At 39.8% G+C, this 12,548-nt stretch overlaps 1 protein-coding gene across 1 annotated transcript in view; it reads left to right on the plus strand.

Annotated features, from left to right (window-relative positions):
- Positions 1 to 37: 37 nt before the first annotated feature.
- Positions 38 to 12,548, plus strand: part of LOC110984957 (vang-like protein 2) — a 49,946-nt gene continuing 37,435 nt past the window's right edge. Inside the window, exon 1 of the mRNA XM_022245623.2 lies at positions 38 to 292. The gene's annotated coding sequence lies outside the window, so the exon portion shown is untranslated. The remainder of the gene's footprint in view (positions 293 to 12,548) is intronic.

Genomic DNA, 12,548 nt, shown 5'->3' on the forward strand with positions numbered 1-12,548 from the left:
GCTACGGCTGGCAATAACACTTACATCTAAAGAAATGTTATGCCGTTATGTGGCGTCTTCCTCAGTACGTTCCTGGCTTTCCAGCCATAGCCAAGAAAAAGTTCGACAGAGCTAAATTGCTCGAGCTGCGCTAAGATGAGTGAGGGGTAAAGCTTTAGATGCAGTTTGATGAGACTTGGAAATCCAGCAGCATTTCTTCCCGCCTGTCATCAGCTTATCGAAAGTCCAGGATCATCCGCGTGTACCTGCAGTGATATGTGATTCGTCTGCCGTCTGATCTTCTAGGAAAGTGGTAAGTATTATCTGAATTTGAAAAAAATAACGCGCGAGCACGACGATCGAGCGATCGTCAAGCCTGCCGCGCCGACCTGCCGCAAGCTGCCGGTACGGTGTGGTTCGCTGTGCGCTGCATGCTAAGCTGTAGTACATGATGTGCTGTGCTAGTGCACGATGTGTGGGTGGATCAAGGATGGCTGGCGCTCACTGTTCCACAGGAGTGTATTAAACTAAATTACTGGGCGGCATCAAAAGGTCAGAGAGCTTCAAGCCACAACATACAATATGAGTTATTACCATTGCCTATTTGATTCTCTTTACTCTGGTCCTGAGTAACCGTCTTTTAAATCTAATGAAATAAATTGGAAGTGATGAGGCAATCCCTTCCGTTTCTTTTGGAGGCTTCCCTGTGCAAACAAATACTTGTGCATCCAACCTTCCTGGCCTGTATTTTTTTTTCCACAAAATATGTACTGATGATATTTTACCGTCAATGTTTATCACATCAGCTTCTTTTTATTCACACTGAGGGCCCCTTGTGTATCGATACTGGTAGAGTAAGCCTACACGCATGTGGAAATGTGTACCAGCATGACCAGAAGAAGCACTGCAGCAGGAAAAACTTTGCCATTTTTTTGAGACCACATTTGCAGAGACTAAATTGTATAATTAGACTAAATTAAGGTCACATAAAAAAAATACATGTAGGCCTACATGTACACGTAGTTGGTGATCGTCCCGCCTGCCCCTCAGAAATACATGTACGCCCACCCCCATTTTTAAACTTTTTTATTTATTAAAAAAAAAACAGCCTTTTGGATGAACCCACGTTCTGATTTAGCAATTTTTCTTTTACATGCTTTCTAAACAATACTTTCGGAAATTGCTAGTTAATCCAGAACATCGACATGTATGAGTGCAGATTCACCCAACCTTGACTCCAAAAGTGAGCCCATGGGAATGAGGTTGAGATTCACCAAATCGTTAGCATGTTTGTGTGTGCCGCATCATTGTATTGGCTGCGATTGCAGCCGCTATGGAAAAACGAGCAGCCGGAAAGGCGGCAACCACTTTGTACAGTGTGGTTGCAGCCATAGCCAGTAATTCGGATGCGGCTTCGACCGCTGCAGTATGCTGGATCAGTACGCAATAGCGGCATCCATTCCCAGATACAGATTCCACTTTACAGTGCTACAGCACCGTGACCCTCTCTGAGAAAACCGTCTGACTTTTGCCTGGCTGAGCAACCCCTACCTCCTTTTGTGATGAATGATTTGTACATATGTAAAACCCTTTCCTTAAGAAGATAAGTAAAACTCATGTCATAGAGGAAACTGATCTTTATTTAATATTTTCCAATCTACCAAAGATGTACATGTATGTATGTTGAACTGAAAAAAAAGCCCTTCTGTCCAAGATTTTAAAAAAAGGACTCTCACCAATCTTTTTTTGTCATATGGCCTAATAAAACAGTCACTTCAGAGCTTGATCCGAAATGGTGCATTTAATGATGACTTCTATTGACTTTTACCAACTATTGCTACTGGCAGGGGGTTACAAATTCGTCCACCTTATGCCCACACATATATGTATAGGGATTCCATGTACACGTACATGTATATATGTACTGTATACCTCACTGAAGATCTCCTCGATGTACCATACAATATACATGTTGGTAAGTTTTTTACAGGTAGATGTACATGTACAACTGATTTGATTTGTCTACAGAGGGCACTCCAGATGTTTTCCTGATGTTTGTTTTACCTCCGAACATCAAATCCCATGCACTGTACAGTATAGGAATTCGTCAGTTTACTGATGCCATGGAGTTTAGTTTATTTAATAACAACACTCTGTTAAAATTCTGTGCAAAGTGTACAGTTTATGGTGTTGGTGTACTTTTCATCTGAACTCTGTTAAAATTCTGTGCAAAGTGTACAGTTTATGGTATTGGTGTACTTTTCATCTGAACTCTGTTAAAATTCTGTACAAAGTGTACAGTTTATGGTATTGGTGTACTTTCCATCTGAACTACATGTACATGTGATGGAGTGAAACTTTGCAGAATGAAAACACCCCATGACGTGTACATTTCTGGTGATGAAGCAGTCACCAGTCAGAGACTGCCCACGCAATCCCGTGAGAACACCCAAGAAGCCCGGTCTGAGCACAGTGTTTGTGGATGGCTACACGGTCACTAGGCTACAGCTTGCTTCAAGGTGGTGGTGTGAAGGCACCCACTTGCAACACAAATCTATGACATCGGATGAATGAATTTGTGTTGCGAATTGCCAAAGTGGAACACATCTCAAGTTGAGCGAGATCCACCGTGTTGTAGTCGAGACCAATTAATTTAAGACCTTCACCAGACCACACTAGACCAGCACAAAACCTCCAGTCTGAATTCAAGTCACAAGCTATTCAAATGAACTCCAATAAAAGCATTCCTTTGTCATTGTTCAACCTGCTACTTGTGACTGGTCTTGTGCCTGGTCTTGTGATGGTCTCGACTACAACACTGGAGATCCACTGCAGATGATTTATGACGTCAAATTCACTTCATTTTGTATTCGCCTTGGGTAGCCATATGACCCTACTGTATTCTTGTTAAATACACAACAAAACATACATGACGAGTACAGTGAATGGATACATCAAACAATTACAGCGTGATACTATCGTTGATTTACATGTTCATGTACATGTATCACAGGACAGACTGAGCACAAAACCAAACACTTTTGGTGTCATTGACTCCTGCTACCGGAGGAAAACTACCTTCAATTTCATTGAAATGAAAAACAAAAGAACAAAGAATCGAAAAACAACTGATGAAAGTGAAAAAAAAAAAGAGTCTGTGGAAGGGGAAAAAAATTGAAATGGTGAAAAAAAAAAGGTAAGCCATTTAGCATTTTTTGCTGTTTTAAAAGAAAAAAAACATTCTTTGGACTGTCTTTAATAAAAGCAGTTAAATGAACTGTAAACTTTCAGGTACAAAGGCCTTGGATGCTGGGTTTTTACAAAGTTAAGGCCGGTTCATACGACAGGCATATGTGAAAGTGACGCAAATAACGGCAAATTTGATGCCACAAAAGATTTAAAGCGAAATTTCTCTAGAATTAAAATGTATTCAAACTTTGCAAATTCACAGTGCGAAGATTTGATCTGATGACACGTGGTTTGTGGTCGCCTGTGCATGAAGTACATGTACCGGTCTTAAGGCCCCACTTTTTCCTGCACATGTGTACCGCACATGCAAACAAACATGATATTTCCATCTCAGAATAGATGCGAAGACGATGGAAGCTCGGCAAATTAAAACACAGGTGCAGTTTTGGTCCCGCTAGTTGTTTGTTTTTTGATAAAGTTATAATGCTTGGAAATATTTCAGCAAGATGTTTATCAACTCTCCTGGATTGAAGCAGCATGCCACAGTTTCAAGTGCAGGTGAGCGGGGTAGATTTCCTGTGGGTGATGGGCGTTTGATGGATGCGGTAATCAAAGTCCAGTTAATCGGCCCAGGTTAATGAGGTGTTGATGAGGTCAGCAGATGGCATCTCAGAAGGTGTCAAGTACTTCATTCACAGCTATAGGGAAATAGTGTTGGGCTGTTCGCACTGGAACAGTGAAGCATGTACACATGTCTTAACATGTGCTAAAACATAGACATGATGTTGGGACTGAAAATACATGTAATTACCGTGGGACCTACATGTACATGTAGGGTATGCCTACCAGTACAGTACATGTTTTTTTGTCCCAACAACTCAGTCTCAAGTGACTTCCTCAACAAGAGAAATTTGGCATGGGCACATACCTCCTGGTACATATATTATTATCAATTAAAATCGTATTGTGTTCATTCCATGCCATGTTCATGAACGCATTACAATGAATTACGTACATGTACTTAAGTTAAGAAAGGAATACAAGTTGATAAGAATTTACAGCAAAATACATGTAAACAAAGAAATATTACACAACTACCCATAAAGACAACAAAACACTTGTAACCTATGTCAATATTTAAAACAACGGATTGTTATACCCAGTTATTCAAATGCCTTCTTAAACAGATGAGTTTTTAAAAAATGATAACACTGGTAGCACGTCTAATATGAAGGGGTGCCCTTGTTACCGGTAGCTGCCCATGAAAGTTTTATTTGCTGTTGGTTTTGATTTTAAATCGCTGTTTTTCTTCGTGATACCCACTGTACCGATATTTGTTCGCTATGCCACAAAGGATACATGTCCCTGAGATTTAGTCTTTTACACTTTGTACAATAAATATTAGAAACACTTAACAACTAGTGCACCGGTAATCTACATACTGTAGTATCACTTGTAGGGCTGAGTCAATTTGAATAACTCACTACTCGAATATTCGAGCTTCAATTTGATCGAATATCTGAATATTCGATCGTACCGACCGGCAGATTGATGATGAACAAACCATATATAGAAAATCTGTTGCAATAAGATGCACAATTGTACACTATAATCAGTCATACCGGTACCTGTAACTTCTCACATCTAGGAGTATTTCCAGACATGATTAAAGCTAGATTTAAGAGATGAGCAACACTTCTTGCCGTGTTGAAAATTTCTATTCTTTTTAAATTGTTTAATGAATAATTTACTTTTTGAATCGTCGTAAGATTTCTGTAGCTTTGCATTTGATTCTGCTTGAAGCAAGCCTCCATAGTGAAATTTTTCAAATTTAAAACAAAAGAAAATTTGTCCTTAACGAGATTTGACTATATGTTGTTTTACTGTATAGAGTTTCATTGGCACCTCATTTTGTTTTCCTATCAATATTTTACTCATTGTACTGGTAACATTCATTCCTACGGGGAAGCTTGATCTACCAACCCTATTTATACCGGATACATGTACATGTATTTTGTACAAATATACATAAATGTACAAAATTTTGGATTCTGACTGAAAGAACTTGTGTTATTGTTTTGGGTCATAATCAAGTTCGTTCATGTACCGTAGTTCTGTCATTGTTAAATTTTGTTTGAAAAGAAAATGCTACTGTGCAGGCCTACTTTGTACATGTATATGGTTTCCAAGAATCTGCAAAATCTTAAACATTGAAATTCAGGACTTTCAGTCCAAGTGTATGTAACCTCTCAACCAAAGTTTGTTCCATCTGCAGCCTGATCAGGGTAATAGATGTTGTGCTAGTAGGAATGAGCATTCCCCAGCCAGCAGTGTGGTGCAATCAAGTGCCGCCCCACTGGGGATCCCAGACTTGACTTGACCTCATTATGAGGTCAGGAATGCCAGTCCCTACTGCAGTGCCAGATTGCCACTTCTGCAAATCCACTGCTCCAAGGCCTGCTGGGAGGATGATGAAGAGAGACAAGGATCTTCCAAGAAAGAAACCAGATGGCCACCCCATAAATCCACTCACCTAGGCGACCTGGGCTTGACAGTGCTTTGTATTAAATACAGATCTGGTGATCTACAAAAGGGAATCCCCCATTCTGTGTCTGGGGGAGGCTTATTTTCCAATTAAGGTCTGGTGGGTAGGTGAGAATAGTCATTGTGTCATCTGATGTGAAGGATGAACAGACCGAAGGCCCAATTGAACCCTTTTTTTCAGAAATTTGACAGGTGAGGGGAAGCAAGTAGCTTTCCAGGGCCAGTGAGTTGAATAATGTCTGAAAGTTGTTGGGTTGTGGGAAAAGTTGTTGATCTCCACTGTGTGATTTTAACAATTCGGGTCAAGTGACTTGAAATGAATCAGCAGTCTGTCTGCCAAGGATGTACAAGTAGATTGGCACTGAAATTTGTATTGCCAAAAAAATGTAAAATTCTGTCCCTCTCGAGCTGATAATGCGTAAATACACCTGCCAGTATAGGGCCTACACTCTTGTTACAGTAAGCATTTAAATCCCTGCGATTTGAGAGACTGTGCAATCATGTACATGTAGCTATACTAGTAGGCAATGTTCACTAGTGTTGTGTGTGAAGTTCTACACATACATGTACATTGTACATGTACACATGTGGGTGTAGCATTCTACAGATCACTTTTTTACCATTTGCCATGCCCAAAGTTTAAGGAGCACCTGTTTCCTCAGATTTCATCTGTTCAAATAAATATGGAAGCATCCAAATCGAACGCAGTGTCATTTGTCTTCAGAGCTCAACCATAACAAGCTTAAAAATAGCTTTTTTTCTGTTTTATGCCAAGATGCGAATTCTGAATGTAGATTGCGTCATTCTGATAAAATCAGAGAAAACATGTTTTTGTTAGAAGTGCTCTTTGAAATAGTGATTTGTAGGGTCCTAGTGATTTGGACAGACACATACATACATGTACATGTAATAACTGGGTTATGGGGACTACACTATACTGTACGTGTACGTACAATGTATGCAAACACTACTGTACATTGTGCATTGTATGTAGACCAAAAATGTCACAGGGACAAATTCCTATGCACACAGTGCAGTTCCGACGTTCCTAACAAAAGGAACTGATATTGCCTTTAACAAAGAGAAGGCCTACCCATGTGTATTGTACACTTGTGTAGGGTACATGTACGTGTTTTCATGTGCAGAACAATGTACATGTACGTTAAATCACCATAAATGTACGTCACTTTCTTTTCTTTTGGAACCATGATTGGGGAACCAGGTCGTGTTTGGAATAGAGCATGTCAAATTTGCCGAAGTCGGTGACACTGTAAACATGTTTACATGTATTGTACCCATGAACGTGACATGATTTACATGTATGCGCATACATAGACAGCCTACAGGTGCATGCACATGTACAATGTACGTATACTAATATCATGCAGTCGTACGTACATGTATACATCGTGTACATGTATAAATTTACATACATCATGCATCAGACTGATCCAGTGACCAGAATCATGTATACATGTACATCAGCCGCTACTGCTGGACTGCTTTATGATGTGATTTTTGTTATTTTATTTTTGCGAATTTTTTTCTGTCGGACAAAAATCCTTGAAATAGTGCCTTTGAGTTTCCACTACTTGGGGGGTTACATGTACCATAATTTCAATCTGTATTATTTTTTGGCATTTTGGGGCCTCTGTGGTTTCTATGCTCATGTGAATAATTTGCATATTCATGGCAAACAGTGATGCAGTCTGTGGCATTGAACCTCAACTGATTTGTGCACAGACTAAATTGCTTGATCATGTTGATTGATTATACTGCGCTATTGAAGGTTTTCATTTCCTTCGGCAGTTTATTGCCATATAATGGCCAGAAACCAGTGAGCAACCTTTTCTCAAATCTTTTCATAGAGCAAGTACATAGATTTGAACATGAATGCAAACAAAACAGTGCCTTTCTGGAATTCATGTACATGTACATCACACTAACAGCGCCCTCACTTGTCTGGAAAAGCTTTGTCAATTTTGAACGATTAAAAAAAGTGCATTTTACACTTCGCTTACATTGTACAGGTGCATCACCACCACATTGCAACCCCAAAAAAGATTTTAACCAGAATACGGTACATGCACATTAAAAAAGAGTTTAAACTTGCACGAAAAGTGATTCTACCGGAAAGAAAACTTCATTGCATTGTATGAAACACGATGCACATGCTGTATGGTACCATACATGTGTAGGCAAACATGAATTTAAACGGTACATATATGCATGTGTAAACTACATGTACACTATACTCGTTAAATGTAAAATACTCCCATGTGTATTTTTTTAATGTGGAGCAAAACTTTAGAAAATTAATCGGCAAAAAGAAATGTGAAATTTGTGCGGTACAAATTGTAGAGAACTTACAAATCCCGTGCAGTCTCTCCTCCAATCAGAAGCTGTGACTCAACATCTTCCCCCTCACCCCCTCCCCTCACCCAGCTTCTGTAATTAGACGCCATAATTTCCCTACCCTCCAAACCTCCTGTGACAATATCCCAGGTTAGAAGGGGACCGCGCCTTCTTAGACAGATGCTCCGGACATGTCAAGTGCCTGTCTTGGGGCTCCTAGCGAAAGAAAATTAATTTGATACCCAGGAAAGCTGAATCTTTTGGACAAATGATCAAGATACCGGTACAGCAGAGTACTTTTCCGTCTACACGTACATGTACATACATGTAACGTGTGTGTGGGTTGCATGCAGCCCCTCATGTGATAGCTAGCACCCGTATCTTGAGATCATGGGTGTGCTAGTACATGTACGTGTATATTTTATAGGGGGAGATGATCAAAGGAGACAGTGTTCAAAACCTCTTTTTTTTCAACACTCCAGTAACAAATTACAAAACATGGACACGAATTTAAAAAACATGCCTTTGCAAGATTCTGTACATGTACATGTATGTCTACCAGGAGTTGTACCTGTACTGTACATGTGCACTGTCTTGTTAGTTTGAACATGCATAATCTTGCTCTATGGTTTGAAGTAGTCAAAAGCTTTTGACCATGGTCACTACATTATGTACATTTACATGTACACACATGTGTTTATCCACTAGAGTATCATGTATACAAGCTTGAACACAGAAGAGATCAGTATAATAAACCAAAAACTCTTTCAGCAGAGAATTTGAACCTTTCTCTTTGACCACTTGACAGTTTCATTTAATCACGCATGCTTTTTGAGATACATGTAATAATGCCTTTTAAACATAAACAGAAACATTAAACTTACATTGTAAATTAGACACTCTCTTGGTTTTCCTTAGCAACAGAGGCTTTCTGGTCAAGCGACTGGCCTCAAAAGATTTCCAAGTACATGTATTTTCACCCTTGGCACATGGAATGGGCCATTACGCATTTTTGCATTGGGGCAACTTAATACACCTTTTTGCAGAGCGGGTCACATTTGTGGTTGTGATGCTTGTTGTGCAGATTTAGGCCTGTTCAATTTCCATTTGTACCTTTTCCCCTTCTCTGTGGTATTGCCCATTTATACAAATGTACATGTACTGGTACATGTGCAGGTATTAACATGTTGACACTTATGGTACATTGTATTTTGGATAGTATGGTACAGACTATTAAGTTTCAGAATTGGAAGAAATTGCTGAAGGGTCTTTAGACAAATCTTTGGAAATACCAAAGTAACAGTATACGATCCTCTAGGAAAAAAATGTTTGGCTTCCTGGTACCACATGTACAGGTAGAGTATTTTTATTGCAAGAGCTGTTAAAGAAATTCCTCCAAATATACATGTACATGTGTACATGTATGTACCGGCAATTCCTTTCTGTAATCTTTATTCTCCATTTGTTCTCTAATAGTTACATGTACCAGTACAAAATCAGTGGTCGGTATGTCTCTCCTCTTACAAATTTAATGTCTTCATCTTTCTTCCCATTCCCACTTCCTCTTTGTTGCCTCGCGTTGCTCCTCATTCCTGCTCAAAGTCCTTCTTCATGTACATTGTAAAATGTTGTCAGCCGCACACAAATCTTCTTTCTTTCTCTTTTGCCGTCACGTCTGCCTCGATCCCCCGATGTTCCTCTTGTCTCATCCTCGCCGTCTTCTCTCCAGACAGTATTCGTCATCCTGCGCATCCCAACAAACACGCACCGTCTCTTGTCTCTTCAGTTCTTGTCTCATTACCCCTTTGCACCTGCTCCACGAGCTCTCATTGTTTCTCTGACAATCTCTGAAATGCCTGGTCCAGCCACATGCCACTTATATTCCCCCCAAGTTACTAGTACCCCGTACCTTGTAGACATCATCAGCTCTGTGCTGTGCCTCCTTGACAATAAACGGTTACCCCCAGTTGGTGCCTGTTATTCACTTGCCCCTAAAAGGCCTGTCAGGATCATGTGATAAATGAACTAGTCCTCTCAGCAGGACACAGATGAAATCTCTTAAGAAATTTTCACCCACCAAACCACTGTGCTCCGTCTGGCCCCAGGTGCGAAATTATTGAGAAGGGAGAAAGCTCAGGAAAAAAACGGGCTATGTACATGCAGAAATTGTTATTCCACCTTTTGCTCAGTTCGGATAAAAAGAAAACAGTGGACAAAGAAATTCCTGGCAAATTTTTGGACTGAGGGTTTAGTTTCATGTCTTCTGGGGGCAGTTCTGAAAATCCACCCAGCCTTACACAGACATAAGGAAAGGCGATTTGCTTTCCCTCTATTGTTAGTGTTTTCCATTGTACCACTTCGTGATGGAACGACAACGGATTGCACCTCTGTTATTTGGCCTTTGCTGACAAGTTGAAAAATGGTCCCTTGTGTCAAGCTTAATTTCCGATTCAGCCATGGAAACGGGAAGGACAAAAGATGATTGAAATATTATCCTTTCCTCTGTCATCCAGTTCTCTTTCAACACTTTTTTCAGATGTTCATTGTCATTTTGAGTAACCTTGATCTATTCTTACATGTATCCTATACTAGTCAGCATCTCATTTTGACGTATTGAGTTGAAAAGTGAAGTACTCTAGGCTTTTCTGGACAACTACTATACATGTACATGTATTAAATAGGGACACTATTGCTGTGAAGACATGCTGTGAAGACAGTTAAGACACTGTCTTGTTAGGGGAATTGTTCAAATTGTGAACCAAAAATATGCTTAAAAAAATAACGTACATGTACTGTACATTGTACATGTGACATATTTACACATTTTGCTCCTTGGCCTTTGACTGTTTTGTCATACACTGAAACAACAATCAGTCAACAACTACGAAACCTGTTACGGTCCAGCAAAATATCCACCATCAACGTTTTTGTGCTGGTTGTACCGTTGAGTTTTCTGCCCAGAATGACATCAAAATATTGCTATGATATTAGTGAAAACTCATATGAGGATAACAACCAAAATTGCACCGAAATACCGCAAAGATGGCAAAATAAAAGTTGAAAATGAGGTTAATTGGATGCATGCAAATTGAAGGGTTTTTCAAAGATTTACGTTAGAAGAAAATTGCCTCTGCCCAGACCCCTTTAAAGTGTACAGCAGCAATGAGTTTTTTCTTTGGCACAATATATCTGCAATCTGGTACTCAACAGTGTATAAAAATAATTTTGCCCTCCTCCATGTGTTTGTATTTGGATGTATACATTTTAAGCACTGTTGCTGTGATGTTATCCAGGGCAGACAAAGTTCTGAAGATACAGGTAGGTTTTTTTAGTTTTTTTGTGTGTGTGAACCCAGAAGTTACTTGAAAAATGTAAACATTTCCGGGAAAGGGACTGGTGCCCAAAATGCAATTCACTTTTGAATCAGCAAAGAAGAGAAAATTTAGTCCAGCGAAATATACCCATAAATGCAGGACTTTTTTAGGCTTTCTTCCTTGGACGACGTTGGAAGCACTCATTAGCATAACACCCAAAAAGATACTAAACTGCCCTTGACATAAATGTTGAAAATAAGGTTAACTGAGACACAAAGGTGCTTTTTGAAGGTCTGTACACAACAAATTGATTGTGGCTACCCTTAAAGTTCCATACATAGTACGTACATGCACATGTGCACTTGAAAATGTCAGAGGTGGTTTGGCTGTAATTGTCCTCCATTATCTCTGTATTCCAGCTCAGCATAATGGCAAATTTATATTTCATCCATCCAATTTACATACCGGTAACCTGCCGCTCGCAGGACACAGTTTGCATCCGCGCATCTCAATGTGCCGGTAATGTTAGCTGCAATCCAGCTAGTGACTCACCGCCTCTTGAGAAATGGCACGATTTAGACAAAAATTGAAAAGAATGGGTCTAGGCAAAAAGTGCATGTTGTTGATACCGTATGCTTAACGGTATTAATATTTTGCGCAATACATGCATGTAAAAGTGCATCGCGTTCATAGTACATAGGTGTACAATGTACCGGTACATACAATACAGCATGCTGTGCAAGAGAGTGTGTCATCAGTAGCCACCTGTCACCTGTCCCGAGGACAGGCAGGAACAAATTTAGACAGGCAGGCTTTACTTATTCAAAATTTACAAGCCTCCTTTTTTTTTTTACTTGCAAATCCTGACACATTGGTGAACGAGTCTTCACATTGCCTTCAAAATACTGATACAAGTTGCAGTGAAAATAAGGCCTCGGGCTCAGATTTATACAACAAAGGGTGTGGGAGTAAAAAAGATTTCCTAGGAGAGGACAGACAGTTTTTGACCTGGAAGGGACAGGCACATGTAGAGTGTAGATATTTCAATCCTACCTGTAGATGAAACCCTGTGTGCATGTTACGTACATACATGTATACATGCAGGCCTGCTTCACACAGAGTGCTGTAAAGGGGGGAGGTCTGTCACATGACTGAGCATAAGCAGCT

The sequence above is a fragment of the Acanthaster planci genome, linkage group LG10 (assembly GCF_054643075.1).
Source record: "Acanthaster planci isolate LZ-2023a linkage group LG10, COTS_SCS, whole genome shotgun sequence".
Lineage (NCBI taxonomy): Eukaryota > Metazoa > Echinodermata > Asteroidea > Valvatida > Acanthasteridae > Acanthaster > Acanthaster planci.